We start from the raw sequence: 25,306 nt of genomic DNA on the forward strand, positions 1-25,306 counted from the left end.
TTACTTTGCCAACTTTTCGCCATCTGGAGAGGCTTGGAATGAGAAACAGTTTTATTTTCCAACCTTGAAACTTTTGGATTAGAAAATCTCCTGTAAATTTTGCTTGAAATCCAAATTGTTTCTTTGGATCTTCTTTCTCTTTCATCATTCCATTATCAGCAGTTAAAAGAAGACAACTGACACGTTCACCACTCTTCCTGGAAATCACTCTTGCCAAATCCACAAGTTCATTAGTTATAGTTTCTATCATCCATGTGACAGCAGGTGACAGTGATGTTAAATCTTCCATCACTACCTAAGATGAGTTGCCTTTACTTCAGTCCCCAGTATTATTCTCCTCATTGCCTTTTTAGCCTCTACTGAGTCTTCTGACCCTTTTCATTCCTCCCCACAGTCCAATCTCAAAATCAATACCATGTGTTTTAGGTTTTATATTACAGCTATACCCTACCTCTATACTTCTCGAAAACTTAGTTACTTAAAGCAATAACAGTTTATGACATATCAAGACTCTGTCATTTGACAAGGTGTTTTCTTTCTGTTTCCTGTGGTGTTGGCTAGAGTGTCAGGGTGAATGGGAAGTCCAAAATGACCTCACTTTCATAGCTGGCAGCCGGTTCTGGCTGCTGATTGATAGCTCATCTAGTGGTATTAGCTGGGGGTCTTGGTTATCCTCAACGTGGGCCCCTCCACATATCTGTTTTGACTTCCTGGCATTTCATCACATTTATCACATTTAATTTATTTCTTATGTTAGCATTGTAATGTAGATATTACCATCCTCAATCATTCAGCAAATAGCACCAATGATTAGTAGCAATATGCCAGGAGCCATGGTTGATTTAGGAGAATAAAAAGTCAAGTAAGACACAATTCCTGCCCTAGAGGAGTTTATATCTAATGGAGGAGTTAATCAATGATTATGATGAAAATCATATATGGGGAAACATAAGTTCAGAAAGGTTAAGTATATTGCTTTTCATCTAAAAGCTGATGACTCAAGATATGAACCTAGATCTTCCTGATTTCAAAATTATGCTTTCTCTTCAGTAGCACTTAGAAAGTTAATATAAATGTCCATACCAATGGTAATGAAGATTCAGAAGTTATAAATGAAAGCAGGGTAAAATGCAAAATATTTTTCAGGTAGAAGAGACAGGACTTAATGACTGCTTACATGAGGTAGATAAGGTCAACAGAAGAATCAAAGGTAAGTCCCATGGGACAGAAACTGGGAAATCAAAAGGAAGGATGGTGGTTTAAAATGATTCTATTTTTTAACTTTGAAGGACTTTGAAGGACTAACCAAATATACGGATATCATACAGCAAGCAGGATAAAGACAGAGAACTTGTACTCATTTATTCAAACTTTTTTGAGCATCTACTGTGTGTCAGGCACAGGGCAGGTGAATAAGAAACCATACCCCTAACTTCAGTGATCCAATAGTCAAGGTCTTACAGTCTTACAGACAGATGATTACACTTTGATATGATTAGAGCCACAGTAAAGGTAATTACACTAGTAGGTGCAAAGGAACAAAGAAGAAAGTAAAGATGATACTAGGGAAATTAACTGTACATGGATGGCCATTACACCAGGATATGGATGCAACTGCTAAGAGGGAAAAAAGGAAGAAAATGGCTAAGGACACTTATTCAGATGAGGACTCGAAGGAGGTAGGAGGAATGTCGAAGGAGTAGGAAAAGAACCAGCTACTGAAGTCCAGGGAAGAGAAAATTTCTACAAAGTCACCCTAATATTGCAAGAGTCAGGGGCAACCCAGTGGAATGAGATGTGGTCAGGAACTTTAATATGCAATTGATGTAGGGAAGTCAAAGAGGATTAAGACCAAGAAGAAAATTCTTTATTGGGATTGAATTCAGTTCTTTCTGTCTGTTTATATGGAAGTCAGATAAGCTATGATAATTCAATCTTTCAAAGACATTAAAATGACTTCCAGATAAACAAGTATATTGGTTATATAGCTCTATCATAATGACTCATATCCCAGGAAGGGATAAATGAACTATAAGCTGAATGAGAAAGAAACACTTAGCTGAGATAATTAAGTTAGCTAGGCTTAATTGAGGGTTCAGAAGCTCTAAGATTTGGAATGAAAATGGTAGAGGATAAGCTTATTTTCAAATATGGAAGAATAATTTCAGTTTAAAAACTGAAGAGGCCTAAGCATTTAGTATCTGAGCTGTCCCATTTCGGCTTCTTGCTCTCTCTGAAGAAAATTTCATTGTAAAAGCAGAAATAGCTATTTATTTGGGGAAAAAAAGGACAACTATTCATTTAAAAATTTTTTATTCCCTATAAGAAACTTTTAACTACAACATAAAAGTAATTATAACAGGATGTTAAAATGGGGTTTTCCTATCTCAGTTTCATCTAAGATCACAAAGAATGAGAACAAAACAATAGGTGCCAAATACCCCCACAGTCTAAAATGAGAAGCTAGGCCATACTTGCAAAAGAAGTATTCTGGAAATTTGTTTTGGCAACCCTTAGCATAATGACTGCCTCAAGGATATTTAAAATATTGGAGAGGCCAAGAAATAGGACTATTTTTACAGAGAATTTTTTTAGAAAGAGTTGTTGGAATGCTATGGAATTCACTACCAATCCTGACTCAAAAACATATACCTCACCACCATGAGGGAAGAGAGAGGTGTCCTTACCCCTTACCTCAAGCCAAGTAAGTGGAGATGAAGGAAAGTACTCAGAGCTTCACCTTTGTCCCTAAAAGTCTGCAAAATACATAGACAGATTCTATATCCATTTCAAGAAAAGTCCAAATGTGGGAAATGGTGGAGGCTGCATTGATAAATAGCAGCATGCAACCACATGTTTCCCAGTGATTAATTGTAGGGCTCAAATTGGGACCCAGCATGGATACCACCCGAGAGAGCTTCCTGGAGGGAAGATGGGACTCAACAGAATAGACCACTGGATGTCCATGATCCAAGGAGAAATTTTAAGCAGACACCTTGAAAAGAAGCATTGCCTTAACATCAGAAATGTATTCGGAGTTTCCCAGTGGGGAAATCATTAAGAAACACATGAAAGCTCCCCAAGAGATAATGAGTCAGCTTTGGATATCTGCCAAGCTGAGAAATCAACAAAGTGAGATCATGACTGTGTGACAGTACTAGCAATGTTAAACCTTTCCTGCCTCCTGCCCCCATGGATCTTCTTTCTCTCACTCTTCCCCTCCTGCCACCCCTTCCCAAACTGCTTTCAAGTTGGGCAAGTCAGAGACAACTTACGGTAGTAAGGTGAGTTAAAAACTTTAACCTCAAATAAAGCTTTAAGTCTTGATTATTACCATGGACTAGCCATTTTAATTCTGAAGTGAGATTGCTATTGCACTTAGAAGTAAAAAATTTGTTTTGCTTTGTTTTGTTCTGTTTTGTTTTGTTTTGTAGTAGCTTAGGGCCACAAGATCTGCCTAAGGTTTTATTGAAGGCCAGGAAAGAAACAGTTTACACAAACATTTTAAGGGGCAATGTGTTTTTGCTTTCTTCCCATACTCTAAGGAGTCTCAGTGGTTCATTGTAATGTTTACACTGAGGTAGTATTCTTTGTACTACAGTATAACATAATGACTAAAGGTGCCACTTGAGTAAGACCAAATACAAATGTCAACTCCACCACCCATACACTGTGTGAACTTGGGCAACTAACCGAGTCATTGCAAGCTTTCTCTCCTGGAGGATGGGGATAATAATTATACCTACATGATAGGACTGATATGAGGGCTAAGTAAAATTATGTACATAAATCATTTAAGTACAGCACCTGCCATAGTTTGTACTCTATAGATAGTAGCTATTGTTATCATTTACCAAATAGTTGGAAGTAACCTCTTTTTCCTTGTTCTCAAGAGCTTATTGGTTGATGTTTGTCTAAACAGACTATTCCTAATTTCCCCACTATTCATTAAACTTAACCTTTTAGATACCGATTTCTAGCTCCTCTCTGAAGCAAAAGTTTGCAGTCATTCCAAGCAGCCCAGCAACACTGTAGGATGGGGAATGGAAAGTATAACCAATTGAAAACTGCAGGCAGAACTTGAGCAAGCGGAAAGTGATTACTTTGTCTGGCATCTCCCCAGTTCCCTGCAGAGCAAAAAATCCTCTGTACCCTTGCTAGGAGTGGTGCAGGATTTTGGAAGACTTCTTAGCCATCACAGCGATTTTCCGCCACTTTTTAGAAAATCATTTCACTGAAATTCTAGTTGCATGGGGCACATGGCATTTTGATACTTTCAAATATTTCAACTTATTTCATAAGGATGGTTGTCAGATTCCTTCCTTATGAGTGGGGAAAGAATCGACATAATTTAAGATAAACATTCTTGAAAATTAGAGCATGCAACTCTCAATCTCAGAGTCATGAGTTCAAGCCCCATGTTTAGCATGGAGCCTACTTACCTAAATAAATAAACAAGAAAATAACTAACTAACTAACTAAATAAATAAATATTTAACAGTGTACATCGAAGCTAAAATATACGGTAGATAATACAGAGAATAACTTCGTGGCTTTAGGGTGGAAAATAATCTCCTAATCAAAAGTAAAAAGTATGAACCATGAAGAATACAATTAATAAACTTAAAGTAAAATTAAGAACTGAATCTCATTTAAAAAGTGGAAATAGCAAGACACAATTAGGAAGAGAAACTTGGAAGCATACGATTGACAAAGGATTAGAATCAATCTAGGCTATATAAAGAATTCCTACAAACTGAAAAACAAATGAGCAAAAAACCCAAAAAATTGCAGAGGCACTTTATAGAGGCAGTAACTGGGAGTGGCCAACAAACATATGAAGAGAGGAAAACTTTGCAGGTAATCATGAGAGTGAAATTTCAAACCACAGTGGTTTCCACTTGAACCAACTGCCAAAAGTTAAAAGGTCTAACGAATTTGATCAGGACATGAAGCAAATGAAACTGTATCTATACTAGAACACTACCTATATCCTGGAGACCAAGATGGTGCACAGTGTAGAGGTAAAACATTCTTTTTTTTCTTAAGGTAAGAAAACAACAGACATAAAATTTAGGTGGCGGCTATCTCTCTTGGGTGAGGGGATAGGGGTGATATCAGAGGGAGTTACCCAGGGAACTTTAAATATTATAGCAATGTTTTGTTTCTTTAACAGGATAGTGGGTACACAGGCATTTACTGCATTATTATTTTTTATAACCTGCCTGTATCAGCTTCCTCCAGCTGCTGTAACAAAGTACCGCAAAGTGGGTAGCTTAAAATAATAGAAACTTTTTTATCTCACAGTCCTACAGAAACCTGAAACCAAATGCTGTTGGATATGGAGAGCACACAAATATAATACAACAGATGCTTCCTGATATTGTCCTTGACCATTCTGGGGTGCCAAAGCAAGCAGGATGTATTCAGCTGCAAAGCACGCCATCTTCCCCTTTCCCCAGCTGACACTAAGGGAAAACCCTTCCTTTTGCCTCTTCTGAGCTTCTAGTGGCTTCTGGCCTCACAACTCCAATCTCTGCCTTTGTCTTCGCATGACTGTCTCCCTGTGTGTATCATTCTGCCCTCTCCTCTTCTTGTAAAGACAACAGCAGTCATTGATTTAAGACTCTTACCCTCTCAGGGCTGTTACTCTATTTAGGGCTCACCCTAATCCAGTGTGGCCTCATCCTAACTAATTACACCTGTAATGACTCCGTTTTCAAATAAAGTCACATTCTGAGCTTCTGAGTGGAAATGAATTTTGAAAGGACGCTATTCAGCTCACTATAACTGCGTAGATTTTATTATTATTCATTTGTATCTACTCATATTTAGCTTTACAAAAAGAATGCGTTATGGATCTCGGTGACATGTCATTAGGGACCATGTCCAGCTTGATGCTTAAATGCTGTTGACTACAAAGAGGACACAAATATATCACAATGGATCCTTCCTGATTATTGACTTGGTTCATTCCGGTGTGCTACAGTAAGCAGGACATATTCAGCCCCCAAGGAGGCCATCCCCCATTTCCCTCCTCCTCCTGCTTGCTAAATGTAAATATGGATGATTTAAAATAATTATATATATATATATATATGTGTGTGTGTGTGTGTGTGTGTGTGTGTGTGTGTGTGTGTGTGTGTGTTTAGAGACTGAGAGCACACATGAGCAAGGGAGGGGCAAAGGGAGAAAGAGAATCCCAAACAGGCTCCACACTGTCAGCACAGAGCCTGATGTGGGGCTCAATCTCACGAACCACGAGATCATGACCTGAGTCAAAATTAAGAGTCAGGGGCTTAACCAACTGAGCCACCAGGTGCCCCTGATTTTAAATTATTTTAAATGGGTGATTTCATCATGCATTCTCTAGTTCACCTTGTATAGCACAGTACAGTGGTTCTCAAAGTGTGGTCCCAGGACCAGCAGCACCAGCAGCACCTGGAACTTGTTATAAATGCAAATTTTCAGGTTACACCACAGACCTATTGAACCAGAAACTCCAGAAATGAGGACCAGAAGTCTGTTTCAATAGCCCTTTTGATGATGCTGATGCATGCTCCATTTGAGAAGAACTGGAATAGTGGAGAGGGCACAAACTCTGTAGTCAAAATGTTAAGGTTTTGGTCCTAACAAGTTTGTCACTTCTTAGCTATCCTACCCTGGACCAATCATTTACTTTTTTGTTTTCTCTTCTGTAAGAGAAGAAATGTGGTATCCTGTTGTGTGGATAATAGCACATTTCTAAAATGGTTCTTATGAGGATTAAAATAGTTAAATTCATGTACAATGTTTAGAACAGAGCTTGGCACACAAGTACTATATAAATGTTACCTAATTAAATGTTTGCTACTGTAGAAAGGGAAGGGGAAGGGAAGGGAGTGTGGAGAGGACGAGAGGGGAAAGGTAGGGGGAAGGGATGGGGAAGGAAAAGATCTGCCTGCTTCATTGTGCATTAGCTTCCCAGCTCCTAAAAACAAACAAATTAGCATTGCTGGTCTAAAATTCCTTGAAGATACTTTGTCCTCTTTTGGAAATTATTATTATTTTTTTATTTCTTAGCCTTCTACCTGCCATTCCCACCATTTCATCAAGTAAAGGTAAGCTGGTAGTTCTATAATTGCATCTGCAAGTTCTATATGCTGAAATGTAAATCAGTCGAGTAAAGGGTACTTCTCCCGGGCTTGGAAATTAAAATTAATTTAAACCATGAGGAATTCTCTTACCAAATACTCACCCATTCCAGGTTTCACTTTTCTCCTAATGATATTTGTTTCTCTCCAATTTGAATATCCTCCTCTTTAATAGGGAATGCAAAAGAAAAAAGTTCTTTCTTTTTTATAATCCAGTCATTTGAATTTTCCCTAATGATAGGCCTCTTACTTCATTGATCTTATTATTAATGGTACTTAGTTAAATTGCATTTAGTCATTTATTCAACAAGTATTTTTTGTACACTTACTATACGCAAGCAGTGATTTGTATGTTAAGAATATAGCAGTGAACAGAATACACAAAAATCTTTGTCATGAATCTAATCTCTAGTTATAGTATATAGATAATATAAATAAATACATTAATAAATAAAGTATTTATTAGGCCAAAAATAAATGGCATAGGGAAAACACATTAAGGTAAGGGGGATTGACTATTTTGGGGGGTAGCATTTTAAATAAGGTGTTCAGGATTGACCATTTTTATTGACTTAACTATTTTATTTCATTATGGTTTCTCCTCTTAGAAACATAAAGCTAGGAATAAGACTTGATTCCCTGGCTTTGAGCTTTCTAGGATATCTGTTCTATTTAGGATTCAGTGAAGGTGGTTTCCAGGATGTGGTCTTCATAGGATGGCATATTTTTTTCCCAGGGCTCCTAGAACAAATTACCAAAAACTGGGTATCTTAAAGCAATTGAAATTCATTCTCATACAGTTCTGGAGACTAGAGTCCCAAATCAAGGAGTTGATAGGGTTGGTTCCTTCTGATAGGGTTGGTTGCTTCCTTCTAGGGAGGTTCTGAAGGAGAATCTGCTCCTTACCTCTCTGTTGGCATCAGGTAGATGTCAGTACTCATTAACTGTCATTCTTTAACTTGTGGGATCCTCACAAAAATCCCTGCCCCTATCTTCCCATCACCTCTTATCTGGGCCTGTGTGTCTTATCCTTTTCTTATAAGGTATTTGTCTTTGGATTGAGGGTCCACCTAGATAATCCATGATGATCATTTTTATATATATTTTTTTTTTGAGAGAGAGAGAGACAGAGACAGAGATAGAGACAGTATGAGCAGAGAAAGGGCAGAGAGAGAGAGGGAGACACAGACTCTGAAACAGGCTTGACTGTACACTGTCAGGACAGAGCCCATCCCAAGGCTTGAACCCACGAACCACGAGATCATGACCTGAGTCGAAGTGGGATGCTTAACCAACTGAGCCACCTAGGCATCCCCTAGATGATCTTATTTAGAGACTCTTAACTTATTCACATCTGCAAAGATCTTTTTTCCAAATAAGGTCACATTCACATATTTCAGGTGGACATATCTTTTATCCCAGTAGGTAAGATCAGAGAATTTAGTTATTGTGGTGAGTGTTTCCTACCCGTAGTAATAGATACTGTAGTCAATAGTTGTAGCTAATTTGTGGACAAAATTGGATTCAAGAGTAGGTTCTCTCCATTGTAAAATTTAGGCCAATTCAGCACCAATCTGTAACTCAACTCATCTACTGTCCAAAAGTTATTATTTATCTGTGTCAGAAATTGAGAGTAGGCTTTTAGAAACTTCTATAACAATTTGACAATGTCTATTGAAGTTAATAATAAAATATTGAGGCTTATATTTCATGCTTATTAAGACCTACTTTCTAGTAATTAATTGTTACTGTATTTCTAAAAATATTAGCCAGTGATTAAATTAAAAACATGGATTATTTGAGGAGCACTTATAGGCTTTGTTGGTAACACAATTTAGACAATAAATTCTTTCCACAATTATGTCTGTCCACAGGACTAAAAACATTTCAGTGTCAGGAATGGAGGGGATATGTGTCACAGACAATGTGCCTTATAACACGAATAACAATTTCTAATTATTCTCTTGAGGTATCTCAGCATCTAGCTTTAATTTTGTCACTATTATGGTACTGACTCATCCAAGGCTGGTGCAGTAAGCTCTTAAAATATCTATGTGTCAGGAGAATTGAATAAAGTTCTGGCTCAGAAGTTGCCATCCACATGGCTACAGACCGCTTTCTTTGCCTCTCTGGTCAAGTTTTCTCACCTATAAAATATATTTCTTTTGGCTTTGAAGTCCTATCCAGGACTACCACCACCACTATCAAAAATAAAGTGTATGACAACACAGGGACTATCACCTAGGGATTAGCTGGAGAAATGGCATTTTTTTTTTCGAAAAAGTTTTCAAACATACAGCAAAGTTGAGCAAAGTTCAACAAAGTTTGCATTGGAAAAGTTCTAGAACCAATTCCAATGTGGGGAGTGGAGCAGAAGTTCCTCACACATCCAAACAAGCAATGCTCCAACACCAGCTGGGGGTCCTATGATTCAACCCAATTCTGATGCTATCTACCCAGAGCAAGCACCACAATGTGAAGGGCTCAGTTCTGCAGGACTGGCCTCTGCTTCAGATACCAATCACAAGCCCAGGTTGTTGCCTGTGCTCCTGACTGACCAGGTGCAGATTGCAGGTTCCTATACCCCTTCCTTGGACTTCAGAAGCCAGTCACAAGTCTAGATTGTTACCCGTACTTCTGACTGACTGGCTATCAGAGGTTCCCACAACAGCCTTCTTGAGTTGGATTAATTTGCTAGAGTAGCTCACAGAATTCAGGAAATCCATTTACTCCTAGAATATTGATTTATGACAAAGGATATTAAAAGATACGAATCAACAGCCAGATGAAGAGCTATATTGGGTGGGTTCCTGAACAAAGTTGCTTCTGTCCTCATGGAGTTTGGGGCTTGTCATTGCAACACATGGAAGGGTTCTGGTTCCCCAATCTGGAAGCTCTCCAAACCCCCTCCTTTTGACTTTTTTATGGAGGTTCCATTACATAGGCACAATTGATTAAATCATTGGCCATTGGTAATTGATTTGATCTCAAGGCCCTTTTCCCTCTCAGGAAAACAGGGGGTAGGCCTGGAAGTTCCTACCCTATATTCAAGATTGGTTCTCCTATCAACCAGCCTCCATCCTTAGGTGCTTTCCAAAAGTCACCTCATTAACATAAGCTCAGTTGTGGAGAAACAGGTCTGGTTATAAATAAGATGACACACCTTTCACATTTACAGTTCTGAAGTGATTTCAGGGACTGAGCATAAGAGACCAACTATAATAATAGGTGCTCCCATTGCTCTTATCACTCAGGAAATTCCAAAGGCTTGGGGAGTTGTAAGTCAGGAACCTTTGCCTAGACCAAATATATATGAGAAATATAATTTAGTGTTGTGAGTGGCCAAATACATATCTTTATAAATCACAATATTGCAGCAAGGAATACCCATATAACTACAACCTAGATTTTACCATTACTATTTTTCTCATACATGTTTATCACCTATCTGGTTCTCTCTGTAATCACGAATGCACACATTTTTCCATTCTGGGTTGTATTTTTTAATTTATTTCTAAGATAGTAGCAGACATCACTGCACTTCTACTTAAATACTGTAACAAGATTATCATTAACCAGAGCTCAATATTTGACTAGTTCTCTTTTGATATAAAATTTGTATATGAAGAAATGAGCAAATCTTAAGAGTATATTCACTGAGATTTGACAAATGCATACATTTAAGTAATCCTACCCCCACCAAGGTTTTCAATATTACCATCAATCCAGAGACAACCTAGTCCTGAGTATTCTACCCCAAATTAAATTTTTCTATTTTAGAACTTCATTCACATGAAATGTTCTTTTTTTATGTAAGACTTTTTTTACACAGCATGATGGTTCTAAGACTCATCTACAGTGTTGCACATATTATTTCCATTTTTTTAAATATGAAATCTATTGTCAAATTGGTTTCCATACAACACCCAGTGCTCATCCCAATAGGTGCCCATCTCCCACTTTCCATGCCCATCACCCACTTTCCCCTCCCTCCCACCCCCCATCAACCCTCAGTTTATTCTCAGTTTTTAAGAGCCTCTTATGGTTTGGATCCCTCCCTCTCTAACTTTTTCTCTTTTTTTCCTTCCCCTCCCCCATGGGTTTCTGTTAAGTTTCTCAGGATCCACATAAGAGTGAAACCATATGGTATCTGTCTTTCTCTGTATGGCTTATTTCACTTAGTATCACACTCTCCAGTTCCATCCACGTTGCTACAAAAGGCCATATTTCATTCTTCCTCATTGCCACGTAGTATTCCATTGTGTATATAAACCACGATTTCTTTATCCATTCTTCAGTTGATGGACATTTAGGCTCTTTCCATAATTTGGCTATTGTTGAGAGTGGTGTTATAAACATTGGGGTACAAGTGCCCCTATGCATCAGTACTCCTGTATCCCTTGGATAAATTCCTAGCAGTATTATTGCTGGGTCATAGGGTAGGTCTATTTTTAATTTTTTGAGGAACCTCCACACTGTTTCCAGAGCGCCTGCACCAGTTTGCATTCCCACCAACAGTGCAAGAGGGTTCCCGTTTCTCCACATCCTCTCCAGCATCTATAGTCTCCTGATTTGTTCATTTTAGCCACTCTGACTGGCGTGAGGTGATATCTGAGTGTGGTTTTGATTTGTATTTCCCTGATGAGGAGCGACGTTGAGCATCTTTTCATGTGCCTGTTGGCTATCCAGATGTCTTCTTTAGAGAAGTGTCTATTCATGTTTTCTGCCCATTTCTTCACTGGGTTATTTGTTTTTCAGGTGTGGAGTTTGGTGAGCTCTTTATAGATTTTGGATACTAGCCCTTTGTCTGATATGTCATTTGCAAATATCTTTTCCCATTCTGTTGGTTGCCTTTTAGTTTTGTTGATTGTTTCCTTTGCAGTGCAAAAGCTTTTTATCTTCATGAGGTGTCAATAGTTCATTTTTGCTTTTAATTCCCTTGCCTTTGGAGATGTGTCAAGTAAGAAATTGCTGAGGCTAAGGTCAAAGAGGTTTTTTCCTGCTTTCTCCTCTAGGGTTTTGATGGTTTCCTGTCTCATGTTATTTCCATTTTGCTGAGCAGTATTCCATTTTATGAACATGGATGAGTATACCACAATTTTGTATTCATTCTTCTATTGATGGACAACTCAATTCTTTCCATATTTGGGCTATTATGAATAAAATTCCTATGAACATTTTTATATAAATCTTTTTGTGAACATATATTCTCATTTTTCTTGATTAATTTGTGCTTCTATGCTTATACATGTGATTTCTTTTGAATTAATTTTTTTGTATGGTACAAAGTAAGGGTAGAGACTCATTCTTTACACAGATATGTAGTTTCTCAGCACTAATTTTTGAAAAGACTACCCTTCCCCCTCCTTTCTCCATTGAATTATCCTAGTACCTTGTTGAAATTTAATTGACCATAAACATGTGTTTTTTTCCAGGCCTTCTATTCTGTTCCCTTGATTTATATGACTATTCTTACCACAATACCAATACCACACTGTCTTGATTACTATAGCTTTATGGGAAGTCCTACAGCTTTGTTCTTGTTTCAAAATGGCTTTTTTACTTTTCAAGATCCTGTACCTTTCTGAATAAATTTTATAATCAGATTATCAATTTCTGCCAATAAGAGCCTCTTGGAGTTCTGATTGGAACTGCATTTCAATCTATAGGTACATCTGGGGAGAAATGATGTCTTTACTAACATTGAGTTTCCATTTTGCAATTAAGGTCATTCAGTGATTATGAAATTTCCAGTGTTAGGTTTTCCAATTCTAGACTTTCCATTTGATTCTTTTCTTGAAATTTTATTTTCATTCACTTTTTCATTCCCTGTGAGCATATTGCCCTTTATTTTATAGAGCACAGCTTTAAGGGATATTTGAAAATACTTGTCAGCTACTTCTAATATCTGTGTCAGCCATCTTGAGGTTATCCATTCACATTTTCTGGTGTCTTCTGATGCCAAGTAGTTTTGGATTTTATCCTGTACATTATGGAAGTAACATTGTAGATGCTCTGGATTTTATGTTCCTCTAAAATGAGTTGATAGTTTTCTTTGTTTTCTTTTTATAGGTGACAAACTTTGCTAGATTGTAAAGACGGTCCTTTGGATGCCAATTCAAATTCAGTTCAGTTCTTTTATTCTTAGTTGCTTCTCTTGGAGTCTGGCTCATCCATCCATCGTTCAGGTGTCAGTGAGATCTTCAGGCAACGTTTATACACAGAATGGGCAGCTTCTCTTCTCCCGTGCTCTTTCTGGGTTTCCCCCGCCACCTCCCCACCCCACATTTGCTTTTCAGAGGTTGTCATTCCCAAGCTCTGTCCTCTGTTTTTTAGGCCAGAAAGACTGAGTTTTCTGTTAGACTTTCACCTGCCCTAAGCTAAAAGCTGGTAAAAAGGAAGAAGGAGGTGGTGGTGGTGGTGGAGGAGAGGGAGGAGGAGAAAGAATACAGGGTTGAAATATATTCAGTGTCTTTTACTTCTCCTAAGTGTTGGCTCCCCTTTAGAATCAATTTATGTTAATTCTCCAGTGCTTTCAGGTACTTTGTTGTATTTTTCCCAGAGTTTAGAGTTATTATCTGTGGGAAATCACATTGGGTGATCTTGGCCTTACTAGAAGCAGTGAAAAATAGAATATTTAAAATATGCTTGTAATTAGAGCCTATTGATAAAAAGAGGACTGCATTTCTTTTAAAGAAAACACTCTCAGGAAATACTTTAATGGTTCTCTTGCTTATATAAATATTAAGCCCAGGGCTAGAGGGATAAGAGGTATTAAAAACAAATGGGATGCAAAAATTGATGTGCATAATATAGGAATATACAGGAATATGGTTCCCTGAGGATGGTTCTGAAATAAAGAGGAAAAGATAGAAAAGAAGGGTGACACAGAAGTATCAGCAGAACTTTGCTGGAGTCAGGGTACTAAGAGATGAAACAACTAAGAAAATAAAGGAACCTCCTTTAATTTAGAAATATTTTCTATATGTAGAAAAAATGTGGTCCAGACTGTCTGATATTCAAGTTTAAGTTGTATCTCTGTTTTTATTTTAAGCCTTCTCCTTATCCCAAACTGATAGTATATCCCACTAATTGTAAAAGAAAAAAAAAATGGGAGCATATTCTCCTTTTCACCTGATTACTTTCCTGTACTGATTACACACTACTTCCCTAGCAGGTATATTATTTGAAAAAAAGTCATCACTAAATTAACTTGAAGACAACAGCCTCCTAGAAAGATTAATGATATATAATTTACCTTTATGAAAGAAGCAAGCATCCAATAAATTAGAAAATGCATACCATCACCCAAGTAAATTGTTAAATATCCCAAGTGCTTACCTTATTGAGTATTTGACAAATGGATTTCACATTCATTCAATTACATCAGTGCTATTTTCATGTCACTTGCTCTATTGTTCGCATAAATGTATGTCTTTTTACTAACGATGTTATGTGTATTTAATTCCATTCATTCTGTGTCAGGGAGGGATATTCAGCAAGGATAATCATGTGTCATAGGTACTCAGATTCCTAGGTTTCAATGATAGTCTTATTCTATCTATCTATCTATCTATCTATCTATCTATCTATCTATAGGGGATGCCAAAAGTTTAAGTTTTTATACAAGAGTTTCCTTTATTATTTTCTACACAACCCATGATTCCATGTTTGGAAATATTCTTTTCCAAACAATAATTTTCTTTCTCATTTAAGTACTGAAAAAAGGTGCAATTGTCCAGCAGAATTTACACTTGGGTAAGAACAATAACTGGGTTAAAACAATTTCTTTTAAACACAAAATCTCTGTGTTTTAGTTAGTCTAGTAGTGTTTTCATAACTAAGTATACAGCATTTGTTTTATTTTAAAAATAATAAACATGATTTGCAAAGCCTATACCAAGATATTTGTTTTAATGTCCCCCTCGCCCAACTTCCATTCTTCTTTTGATAACTATACCTTTCTTTTCCTTTGATAAACAACCTCTCCACCTTTACTTGCTTCCAAGGGTGGCCACAATAAAGTACCACCAAATAGATGGCTTAAAACAACAAAAATGTACTATCTCACAGTTCTGGAGGCTAGGAGTCCAAAACCAAGGTGTCAGCAGGGTCATGGTCCTTCTGAAACCTAAAGAGGAGAATCCTTTTTTTTTTTTTTTCCCCTCTTCCTATCTTCTGGTGACTTACTGGCAATCTCTGGTGTTTTGTGGCTTGTGCTGCATAATTCCAGTCTCTGCCTCCATCACATTGCTTTTTATAAGGACATCAGCCATCTTTGATCAAGGACTCACCCTATTTTGGTATGATCTCATCTTAATTACTTACATCTACAATCACCCTATTTCCAGATAAGATCACATTTTGAGATATGGGGTTTATGATTTCAATATATCTTTTTGAAGGGCACAATGAAACCATAAAACCACCATTCTCAGTCATCTGGATGGATCTGACTCTACATTTGGCTCAAGAGATGGGCGTATGGCTCAGGTCTAGTCAATCAGAGCATATTCCCCTGCCCAAGCTGCTGTATTTCAGGTCTGCGCACATGTATAAATCAGAGTAGACAAAATATAATGGGTATTTTGCTGTAATTTTAAAAGATAAGATATTCTTATTTAGTTCTGTTTAATTTGGGGGGCTGTATAAAGCCTGGACTCACTACTAGCAGTTCTCTTGCCATGAATGGGTACTGCTGCATAGAGAATGTGGAAGAGAGAGAGGGAGAGGGAAAGGAATAAGAAGAGGAAGAGGGGGAGATTAAGCAGGATTTTCCTAAGAACCAAGAATTTGATTCATGCAATTATGAAGGTTGAGAAGTCCCAACATGTGCAGTCAGCAAGCTGGAGACCCAAGATGCACCCAAGATGTGCAGTCAGAGAGCTGGTGGTATATTTCCAGTATGAATCTGAACACCTGAAAACTGGGAGAACTGATGGTATAAGTTCCCATCCAAATGCTGGCAGGCTTTAGACTCAAGAGATTCTATTTTTAAGTTCCTGTCAGAAGGCAAGAAAAGACTGATATCACAGCTCAAGTAGCCTTTATGTTCCATTCAGGCCTTCAACTGATTGCCTAAGTCCCACACACACAGGAGAGAGCAATCTGCTTTACTCAAGCTACTCATTCAAATGTTAATCTCATTCAAAAACACCTTCCCAGAAACGCCTGAAATAATATTTGCCCATATATGTGGGCAGCCTGTGACCCAGTCAAACAGGTACATAAAATTAATCATTACAGAGACAGAGAGACCACTTTCTTTGCCATGGCTTGAGCTCCTAAATTCACCCAGCCATTCATGAAGCTCTACCTTTTGAAACAATGATCAATATATTCCACTATTTCTTTTTTAAAATTTTTAATGTTTATTTTTGAGAGAGAGAAAGAGACAGAGCATGAGCGGGGGTGGGGGGGCAGAGAGAGGGAGATAGAATCTGAAGCAGGCTCCAGGCTCTGAGCTGTCAGCACAGAACCTGATGTGGGGCTTGAACCCACAAGCTGTGAGATCATGACCTGAGCTGAAGTCGGACACTTAACCGACTGAGCCACCCAGGTGCCCCTATATTCCCTTATTTCTTAAGTCATTTCAGTTGTCTTCTCTAATTTAAATATCCATTACGGGGTGTCTGGGTGGCTTAGTTGGTTGAGAATCTGACTCTTGATTTTGGCTCAGGTCATTGTCTCACAGTTTGTGGGATTGAGCCCCATATCAGGCTCTGCACTGAAGTGTGAAGTCTGCTTGGAATTCTTTCTCTCTGTCTGTGTCTCTCCCTCGCTAGTGTACTGTCTCTCAAAAATAAATAAATAAACTTAAAAAAATAAATATCCATTATTATCTTCATAATATTCTAGGCCCCATTGGCTCCAAGAGGAAATCATTGGTAAATATCATAGCTGAGATTATATTCTTTATCTGTCATCATCCTCAGGCCTTTGGCAGCAAACTATAGCTCTATGCTCCACTTGGCTATAGGTCAATAACTTGAACCATGGTCACCTATTCTTTAAACAATGGAAATAACATACTGTAGTGTTACTTTTTGCCTCACTAAGGAAATAAACTCTTTGGGCTAGAATATGCTTGCAATTTATGCTTTTTTGGAACTTTTCTATCTATTATTCATAGTTGTGTCCCCAGACCAAAATATCTCATTGAAATATTAAAAACAGAATCAGCTAATAGTCCAGGAGAGCAGATAACTTTATGTCTTAGCATAGTGATTAGAGGATTTATACAACCCCAGCAGAGATTCAAAATTCTCCACAATTTCATGCAGTCTATAAGTTGACATTTTCCTAGCCCTTGAGATGTCTGCATTTATGACTCTATAGAGAGAGAACTCAATCAACCAAGCAATACAATCAGTCTGCTTTCTTTAACACTTGCTTTCTGTAAAGTTTTTTGATTGCAATGACACACAAAACATAGAAAAAAAATTGCTCTCCACAAGACAGAAACTATACCAACTCAAGAATAAAATAAATCATCTAAAGGAAGTAAGAGTGCCAAGTGTTGCTAAAAAGATTTCACTTTACTCAGTGGTATCTAAAAGTTTGCCCCACCATGTTTGACTTCACCTGGGGTCCTGCTTCTGTACTTGCAAGTTAATTTCAGTAGTCAATAATGGGGTTGGATTCCTGTATCATATGATCATGGCCCAGCCAGCCATATGTAGACGTTTCTGGAAAGTTTCTTAGATGCTGAATCATGTCATAAATCTGCTAGAGGAAATTGCTATCTAAAAGAATTATATAAGAGAATTTTTTTCTGAAAGAAAAGCATCTATTTGGTAAAATAAAATGTCCTCAGACTTTATGTTTATGTATAAGATTTGTTTTTTTCTTATTTTGGACTTGCTTTAAGCAAGTTCAGAGTTCTCTTTTATGAAACCAAAATGAAACAGTTCACACACCAAATGAAACAGTTTTCAGACTACTCTAAAGCAAGCAATTGCAGAGGAGGTTGGACCTAATTAACTGAGGACTGTGCATAAGTGAAATTAGTGTCTTTCCCTATTCTTCCTTTGAGGCTGATTTTAAATATTTAGATTGAAATATACATATATTCCACACACATATTATATTTTTATTTGGTAATCAAGCTTATTTTATAAAGTTATAGAAAGGGAGAATATAAATCTTACCTAGAGAGTTTTGGACTCACTCTATTGCAAGTGACAGAAACCCAATTCAAACTAGCTTGAGGAAAAAAAAAAGCAATTTACCAACTCATTGGATTCTTAGTAGGATAGGAATATCTGGTTCCTCAAAGCCTTGCTGATAGTAAGAACTGCCAACTTTTTATCAAAATTTTTAATGTTTATTTATTTTTGAGAGAGAGAGAGAGAGAGAGAGTGCAATCAGTGGAGGGGAAGAGAGAGAAAGGGAGACAGAGGATCTGAAGTGGGCTCCACACTGGCAGCAGAGAGTCTGATGCTGGCTCTAACTCAGGAACCATGAGATCATTATCTGAGTCAAAAGAGGGAGTCAGATGCTTAACTGACTGAGCCACCCAGGCACCCCCATCAATTTTTGAAACATAAAAAAGATATCACATTAAAGAATTTCTTCCCCTTGATTATTAGTGATACTGGTATTTTTTCATGTTTTTTAGCTATTTGACTCATTTTCTTTCATCAGTTGTCTGTAAGTTCATTTTAATTGAAATATTTCAAGAGTGGCAATATTGATCCTTTTGTTATCAAAGGTTGTATACGTTTTCCTATTGTCTTTTTACCTTCAGTATGGATTTTATTTTGCTTGCCATTAAAATTTTTACATAGAAAACTCTGCCAATCTTTTCCTATGTAGAATTATGGGTTACTCAACACACTTAGAAAAGCCTACTTTTGAAAAGCCTTCAAAATTATTTTCTTCTTTTTTAAGGTTTTTTTTTCCATTTAAATAATTTATCTGGAGTTTTGATGTAGGACATCTGGCAAAGTTTTCATATTTCACATCTTTGGTGCGGCAACTGATCCTACAAAGTGAAATGGGAACAGAGACAAAGAGATGGCAAATTTGACCTGGCACAAAAAATGATGAATTTGCTTATTTTGTTTTAGTTTTATTATCTAGTAGGGCTCTTGTAAGGTAATTACCTGTTGCTATGTAAAAAACAAAAACCAAACCAAAAAATTACTCCTTATAACACAATGACTTAAAATAAAAGTAAACTTTTTCTATCCTCCCAGTTTCTTTGGGTCATGAATTTTGACATATCTGAGTGGTTCTGCTTCAGGGTCTCTCACAAACTGTAGTCAAGATGTGTGCAGGAGTTGCAATCATCTAAAAGTTTTAGCTACAGATTCTGGTCCCAAGGTAAGTCACCCAAATGGCTGGCAAGGTGCTGCCGATGAAGGCTCAGTTCCACCCTAACTGGGGCTTCTCTGCAGGACTATTTGAGTGTCCTCATGAATGGTACTGGTTTTCCCCAGACCTAGTGATCCAAAAGAGGGCAAGCTAAGTGAAAGATATCCTTTCTATAACCTGACCAAAAAAGTCAAATTGCATCACTTCTGCCATATTGAATCTATTAGATGAAAGTTACTAAGGAGTCAAGTAAAGTTGTCAGGATTGAGCATCATCTCCAAGCTCAGCTTTCTATGTTGATTTTAGCTCCAGACAGGCCTTTTCATGGGCTGTAAGATGATGCCAGCTTTGGTGACCACATTCTATCATCTTGATATGTTGATTTTCTTAGCTCTGGCTCACATATTCCACCACTAAAGCTGCTGGTGAAGTCAGATCCATGCCACATAAATTAAGAGTGAAGGAAAAATAGACTCCTACACAGAAAACAGACAGTTATGGAAGAAGGTGGAATGATGCTAGTAAGCTGCAAACAAACAAAAAGCATGTATCTACTATCTATCCAGATATACACACACTTGAAAGTCATATTAGTATGTTTTAGATTATAATTCCTATAAGGCAGAAATTACACTTCTCAAATTTACTTTATAGAGTGCTAATTACCGTATCATACAAAAGATATTATCTACCCAATGCTTTTGGATGATTATTGCTGAATGATTTCAGATTATTTGAGCATAGATGTTTCTAGCCAGGAGTCATATAGAAGTATAGAATATCAGCATGCAGGGCATGGATAAAGGCAGCCTGTGTTTAATGAGTATTGAAACAAGAACTGGACATTGCTGGGAGACCTTCATGGCAGCAGTTGAAACAGCACAATTCAATAGGTGACAAAGCCTAGTTCTTGTTGTCCCTATAACCACTGAAGAGAAATGTCAGATCTCATCATGAACACATGCCTATTTTAAAAAATTGAAAATACATGATTAACTATGCCTTTTAAAAAATGTTTATTTATTTGAGAGAGCTCACACAAGTAGGAGAGGGGCAGAGAAATAGAGAATCCCAAGCACACTCCACACTCAGCGCGGAGCCCAACATGGGGTTCTATCCCATGACCCTGAAATCATGACATGAGCTGAAATCACGAGTCAGATGCTGAGCCAACTGAGACACCCAGGTGCCCCAATTCATGAGCCACCTTATCATGTCACAAACTTACACTGCAATTTCCACCAGAGTTGACAAATATTATAGAGATTTGCTAACATTATGCTAAAATTCCTCTCTGCTGTAGAAGACTCTTGACAAGCATACTCCAGAGATTTCTTACCTCACACTATGGTTCAAAGCATCTATTTAGCTGAATGGCTGGGAAGAAATAGAGGTGAAGGACCACACATAAAAGAGAAAGTACTACTTTAGTTTCCCACAGACATTACTGTACAGGAAGTGCCTGTGTCAACAGCAGCTCCCGCAGAAAGGTAAAGTTACCCAAGGGTATCCAACAATTAGTAAAATCCATGTTAATTCACACTGTTTCTTTTTAAACAACTTTATTGTGATGTAGCTGCATATTCTCAGGCTTGACACAACTGATTTTGTGTTCAGCCACATTGTTGGCATAACTTGAGGGGTTCCAAAGCCAATTCTGTTCCCCAGATGCCCCCTTAACTCTACACAAAGGCTGAAATCCCATAAGGGTGATGCCTTCAGTTAAGTTTTTTTGTCACAATGCTTAGTAAAACAGGAAGTATATAGTTCCAGAATGGGTTCTTAAACACACATCAATGTCCAGGAAATGAGCTTACTTACTGATTTCCTTCTAAGCTGCTTCCAAAGAAAAGAGGCAGCCTCGTGGCATTTTAAATTTCTGCATGGTGCCATGATGGACACATAAGGATACATGGCCCTTTGCATGGGAGAATAAAGATGATGGTATAGGAGAGGACATAAAAGGGAAAGATGGATGGGATTGAGGACAAACTTTATTTGCTTCAGTAATTTGGCCGGGGGTCCCCTACTCATTTGTTGGGAGGTAGGAATTGAAGCATTAGCCTGTAGCATCAGATTGGTTAGTCAGCTGTGGCCTTTGATTCCATCTTCACTATATTAGTTGTTTCTCTGGAAAAATAGAACCATATGGTGTATATGTGTGTATAGACAGATGATAGAGACGGTAGATACACAATTTCTTTTAATTGCTCATACAGCTGTGGAAGCTGGCAAGTCTAAGACCTGAAGGATATGCTAGAGACCTAGGAAAGAGTTGAATGTTTTAGTCTGCTGACAAAATTCCTCTTCCTAGGGGGGAGGTCAGTCTTTTTTTCTATTAAGGCCTTCAACTAATTGGATGAGGCCCACCTACATTACTGAGGGAAATCTACTTTATTAAAGTTATGATTTAAATGTTAATTTCATCTAAAAATAACTTCACGGAAACATCTAAGTAATGTTGGACCAAATATCTGGGTGCTGTGGCTTAGCCAGCTTGACACATAACATTAACTATCACATTCTTTGTAGCCACTTATGGAGAAAAAAAATGGTTTTAGGACCATATCTTCTAACTATGTCTTGCCTAACAAACAAAGGGCTTTTTGGATGAAGTTTTCAATCACAGTTCTCAAAAGCTATGGTCACAGAAATGTGTCATGCAATGAAGATTTGGCAAAATTAATGGCATTTGTCTTATTCAGGGCAGTTCACTGAGCCACATAATTCGAAGACATAAACTATATTGCCCATGTCAAAGGTAATGCAGTTCCATAGATGCCAATTTTCAGCTACTGGGGCACAATAATTAATCTTCAGTGATCTGTTGACAGGCCACACCTTATATATTATCTGGAGAAAATGATTACTTTATGTAGTCTTTTTTTGTTTGTTTGCTTACTCAATTTGTAAAAATATTTAATGCCTATAATGTGCTAGTATGTGAGTTATATGCTAAATATATGGAATAACTTGAAAATCCATTTCTTCATAATTAAAATAAAGAGGCAGATTAATATGGGCCCATTCCTCCCCTCAAAAAGAAAATGATAAGTGTTTTGAAGGTCCTAATTTGCTCCAGAGGACTTAGGTAAAGGAATGATTCTCTGAAGTGATTCTTGAAATGAGACTTAACTGCTAAGAAATAATAATAATAATAGAAAAATAGTAAAGATTCCTTGAGCACTTTTTTACATACCAGGCATAGTTATAAACACTTTACAGATATTCATTTATTTAATGAGTAATACTTTATCAGATGACTTGGGGTTGGGTAGCATTCTAGGTAAAAGACACAGCATATACAAACATGGTGGGCTAAGAGAGGTGGACCCACTCAAAGAACTAAGTAACTTAGTAGTGGAATACAAGACTACTATGCAGAGTATCAGCAAATAAGACCGAAGATCTTGCCTCCTGGATATCCTGTTAACAGCAGGCATTGTCCCGCTTAGCCTCCAGATCCAGCACCCACACTCAGTGCTTTAGAGTATGCAGTAGTTCACCCACCGATTCAGGTACTCTGAATATAGTTATCCATTTATTTATGGTGTCAATTGTCTCAGGGTCTTGACATGTTTCCTTTGTTACCTGAGTCAACTAGGAGCACTCAGAATCATTGCCACCGCTACAGCTGCCCTCACCTTTGGTGCATTTGGGTTATGGATTGTTACGACCTTTTCTCTTTGTCAAATAGATTTTATATAATCTATCATCTATCTATCTATCTATCTATCTATCTATCTATCTATCTATCTCATCTATCTATATACATACACATATAATTCGTATCAAAGTCTTTGGGATAACTGGAGACATCAATACATGCTCATTCTACCATTATGATAATTTTGTCTACTGGGTCAATGCCTCAATCATCCACATTTTTTTTTTTTCAGGTTTTCTGATGATTTTGGTGGCACTGGACTCATGGTGAATATTGAAACCTTCCTGACCTTGGAACCAGTGACTCCATTTGTTTCCTCATCTAAAGACTCAAGAGGCTGTTTATTCTGTCTCTGTACTTTGAGAGCAGAGAAAGACAGACAGTATCTGAATCTGCTGACTGTCCCCCAAGGATCATAAATCTTCTTTCTTGATGGTCTTTGTCTAGTGTCCTTTCAAAGACTCTCCATTAGTCCCCTGCTGAGGATCAAAGGATATAACAGAATGGCTTAATATGCAAACATGGTAGCTTATAAACTGCCGGCATCCCAGGCGAGAGGCCCTTTGGGTACTTTAGCTTTCCTTTTCATATTCTTACTGTGTTCTCTGTGCCTCATGTCTTTGTCAGGGTCTGGGTGGTGGCGGGGCCAAAGCTGTGCAAGAGCTCAAGGACTCAGATAGAGCTTAGAAAATAGAGGAAATTCTAAAGTCAGAGTGAGGTTCATAACAGAAGTCCCAAAAGTTGGGGAAAAAAACCCTAAGTACATTCATCTCTAAGGTCAATTATTAAAGGAAAAAAGGTCAAGATATTTGAAGTAGACAAATGCCTTGTAGGATATGGTGACAAAGCAGAGTATCAGCTCAAAGGGTCTCAGATTTTTTTCTTAGGTTATCTGGGTTTTCTATCAGAATTTCTACTATTTTGCCTGAAAGTAGTCCTTTGGGGTTACTGAGGGACCCAGGTTTCATCTTGCCCCTGTCCTCAGTTTAAATGTCTTGCTCTGCTTCCAGCTTATTGTTTAAAACGGAATTTTCTTTCCAAATTGTAGAAATGTTGCTCAGCATCATTTCCTCCATTTGCTCTGTCTTATTACTCTAGTAAAACTCTATGGTTCGAATCCTCCATGACTGATTTAAAAACAAAAATCGCACTCTGTTTCCAATAGCATTTTTTAAATAAAAATCTGATTGATACAGAATTTATTTACCATAAAAGTAAGGCTTTTAAAGCATACAATAATTATATTTTAAAGTATACAGTAATTATATTCATAGGGTTGTCCAACTATTACCACTGTCTAATCTCAGGACACTTTCATCACCCCCAAAACAAATCACATACCCACTAGCAGTCACTCCCCATTTCCCTCATTCCCTCAGCCTCTAGCAACCCTGAGTCTATTTTCTATTTTTATGGATTTGCTTACTTTGGATATTTCATATAAATGAGATTATACATTATGTAGCTCATTTTGTGATGGGCTTGTTTCACTTACTATAATATTTTCATGGTTTATCCATGTTGTAGCAGGTGTCAGTACTTTGTTCCTTTTCATTGCTGGGTAATATTCCATTGTAGAAATATACCACATTTTGTTTACTTGCTCTTCAGTTAATGTAGATATGAGTTCTTCCCATCTTTTGACTATAATGAGTAATGCTGCTATGACCATTTGTGTATAGATTTTATTGTAGACATAGATTTTTAGTTGTCTTGAGTATATACCTACTAGAGGAATTATTAGGTTATATAAGTCTGTTTAACCTTTTCAAGAACTGTCAGACCATTTTCCAAGGAAGCTGCTCTGTTTTCATGTCAACCAGCAGTATAGAGATTTCCAGTTTTCCACACTTTTGTCAAGAATTCTTATATGTCTTTCTGCTTATAGCTATCCTACTGGGTAGGAAGTGGTATCTTATTGCAGTTTTGATTTGCAATTCCTTTCTGGATAATGACATTGAGCATCTCTTCATGTGCTTATTGGCCATTTGTGTACCTTCTTTGGAGAAGTCTTACCCAAAGACTTTGATCATTTTTTATTGCTGAGTTGTAAGAATTCTTTGTATATTACAGATGTAAGTTCTTTGTCAGATACATGATTTGCAAATCTTTTCTTCCATTCTGTGAGGTTTTTTTTTTTTTTTTTTTTTTTTTTTTACTTTCTCCTTGGTGTCCTTTGAAGCACAAG

The sequence above is a fragment of the Panthera pardus genome, unplaced genomic scaffold (assembly GCF_024362965.1).
Source record: "Panthera pardus isolate Hobbes unplaced genomic scaffold, ASM2436296v1 HiC_scaffold_24, whole genome shotgun sequence".
Taxonomy (NCBI): Eukaryota; Metazoa; Chordata; class Mammalia; order Carnivora; family Felidae; genus Panthera; species Panthera pardus.